Source organism: Mustela lutreola, chromosome 2, assembly GCF_030435805.1.
Source record: "Mustela lutreola isolate mMusLut2 chromosome 2, mMusLut2.pri, whole genome shotgun sequence".
In the NCBI taxonomy this organism is placed as follows: domain Eukaryota; kingdom Metazoa; phylum Chordata; class Mammalia; order Carnivora; family Mustelidae; genus Mustela; species Mustela lutreola.
The window spans coordinates 159090260-159093663 of NC_081291.1; positions in this window are offsets into that span (position 1 = coordinate 159090260).

Below are 3404 nucleotides of genomic sequence, written 5' to 3' on the forward strand. Positions count from 1 at the left end.
AAATGAAGCACGGTCATATAGCGGGTTGAAAACATATCATTAATCCTGTAACATTCACACGATCTATTCTGTTTTAGTACACATGTATTAACTTAATAAGCAAGATAAATTTTTTTGTGCATCAGATCGTTTTTTAATTTACTTTAACATGCATATAAAGATACCAGGGTGGCTCAGTTGGTTAAGCGTCTGTCTTCAGCTCAGGTCATGATACCAGTGTTCTGGGATCCTGGGATTAAGTCCCACGGAACTCCTTGCTCAGGGGGAAGTTTGTTTCTCCCTCTTCCTGCTGCTCCCCCTGCTTGGGCTCTTTCCCTCTCTCGGACAAATAGATAAAATCTTTAAAAAAAAACCACACACACACTCACACACATGCGTATAATTAAGTTTATTAGCTCTTTCATCTGTTCATTCTCATCCTTCCTCCTTCTACACACACACACACACACACACACTAGCACTCACAGGAGCAAAGGTGGAGACCATGAGTCAATGTAGGTGGATGGGCAGAGGTAGTAAGGGGAGTGTGCAATTGTTCTCTTCTGTTTGCACCTTTTTTCTCAGAGAGATAGCAAGCAAGGTTGCCAGTTGAGAGTAGTCTGAAGAGATTTTGAGGTTTGAGAAAAGAAGGAGGCTGAAAATCTGAACACTTTTTGAAGTTGTGCCTGTGATGAAGAAAGAGAATCTCAAAGCCAAGATAGCAGGATCTCTAGGGTCTTTCTTTGTTTTCCCAGTTGTAGCTGAAGTTCCCCCCAGGGAAATAACAAATGCTTAGTCCCCACCCTCTTACCACTCTCCCCTCACCTCCTCCACTGCATTCTCAAGGGACTGGAAGACTTGAAAAGACAAATCCCTGTAGGGCTTAGGAGGTAGAACCCACCTTCCCCAGCTGAAAACTATAGTGATTCGAATGATAAAAAAAGAGTGTCAGCACTTGGCGGGGTTCCCCGTTACCTTCTTAAAAGGGGAGGAGAGGTGGTACTCTCTGATCCTCCACAACAAGCTTGTGAGGGAGGGCCTACCCACTGAGACTGAAGGTGACATCAAGGTCACACCAGCACCTCTCTGAGAAGGATGGGTGGAAATGTGAGACAGCAGCAGGTGTGAAGCCTGCACTCCCACTGCGGGATGTGAGCAGGAAGGACAAGTTTCCCCTGGGCTGAATGGACTCCCCAGAAGAGAGCGGCCTTGAGCCTTTCTTACCAGTGCTCCACTAGTGAGAAAGATCTCAAGACAACACTTGAGAGGAGTGAGGAGCCTAGAAGAGGGAGGGGAGGAATGTCCCCATTTGTCCTCTAAGTTCTTTGGGCCCAGGACTGACAGTGGGGTGGAGGGAAGAGGGCATGACCCCAAAGTTGTAGAACTGATAAAACTGGACTGGGATTCCATCCCACTTCTGGGTATAAATCCAAAGGAAATCAGAGGCACCTGGGTGGCTCAGGTCATGATCTGAGGGTGCTGGGATGGAGTCCCGTGCCAGTCTCCCTGCTCAGTGGGGAGTCTGCTTGTCCCTCTACCCCTTCCCCCACTTGTGCATGCTCTCTCAAATAAATGAAATCTTTAAAAAAATAAAAATCCAAAGGAAATGAGAACAGGGTCTCAAAGGGTCTGCACGTCTGTGTTCACTGCAGCACTATCCACAATAGCCAAGAAAGGGAAACAACCTAAGTGTCAACAGATGAATGGATAAAGGTGTGGTATATACATAATACATAATACATACAATGAAATATCATCCAGCCCTGCGAAAGAAGGAAATCCAGCCAATCCAGCCATTTGCGACAACAGGGATGGACTTTAAGGCATTATGCTAAGTGAAACAGACAGACAGAAAAAAAGACAAATGCTGCATGGTATCTCACTTACATGTGGAATCTCAAAAAAAAAAAAAAAGGTCAAACTCAAAGAAACAAAGTAGGAAATTGGTTGTCAGGGGCTGGGAAGTGGGGGAACAGGGAGACATTGGTAAAAGATGATGAATGAGGTCTGAGGCTGAGGTATAACAGGGTGACAACAGTTGATAACACTATACTGTAGAATTGAAATTTGCTGAGTAGAACTTAAATGTGCTCACCCCCCCCCCCACCAAAGATAAATGTGTGCAGTGATGGATATGGTCATTAACTAGATGGGGGGAGTCCAGACACAATGTACTTTAAATACCTTATAATCTTATATCAATTATGCCTCAATAAAGCTGAAATTTTAAAAAATATACTGTACTGGGATCAATTGGGTTGGGTTTTTAATATTCCCCACCCCCCATCAAAAGACCAAAAACTATGTGATCTGCAAAGGAACAGGAAAAGCAGCTTCAACACGGTATACTGAAGGCAGTAATGGAGGAAAAATAAAATTATTTCATGTTTTACTCACTAAATTCAGACAATTTACCAAACCGGGTACAGAAGTAAAACAGGTCATGCCTCAGATTTCACTTGTTAAAATTCTTCCCTGCTCTTTTCTATACTGTAGGATTGAATCATCCCAGGTCTGCTCTTTGGTTAGTGCTGAGAGAATTCTAGTGTTCCACCTTCAAAGTGCAGGCTCCTAATTACTGAGAAAAAGAAACCTGAGAGAGACAAAGGAGAAATGTTCCCTCTTTTCTTACATCTGCAGAAAAACACCCACTGTTCTGTGCTATAAGAGATCTTATCAAGTGGGAAATAAAAGCAGTCGTGAGGGTCTCCAACCTAATCTGCTCAGGAACCTTGTGTAAAAAAGTACATACCGTGTATTTTCTAGGATTCTCAAACTGACATCAGAATATTTATATAAAGGAGTCTTTTAAGATGTGGGAATTTGGGCGCCTGGGTGGCTCAGTGGGTTAAGCTGCTGCCTTCGGCTCAGGTCATGATCTCAGGGTCCTGGGATTGAGTCCCGCATCGGGCTCTCTGCTCAGCAGGGAGCCTGCTTCCTCCCCTCTCTCTGCCTACTTGTGATCTCTGTCAAATAAATAAATGAAATCTTAAAAAAAAAAAAAAAGATGTGGGAATTTAAGAAGTTATTACATTGCTCTGTGACCTGTAGACAAGCACCCTTGAAAGTCAACAATTCCAGTTGGTTTTGTTTTCATACTCGTAATATTTAAAACATGCTTGTTTTCTTAAATATTTAAATACATGAGAGCTTTTTGAGCCAGAAAATTAACTTTGGAATTCCCTTCTCCCTATATGTATATAAGACTTATAAATCCCATGCCTCTGCTGGAGTCCTGCTGCAGATAAGGAGCCGAGAGCTTTGTCTCACACAAGTCCGTGCATGGGCTTGGTTAAAGCATCAGACTCACTATTTCTCCCAGCACATCACACGACACTCCCAGAAACGTGAAGTAGTAGGTGTCTGAAACAGACGTGGAACATGTTGAAAGGCATGTTGAAAGCATTCACACCCACACAATTGGA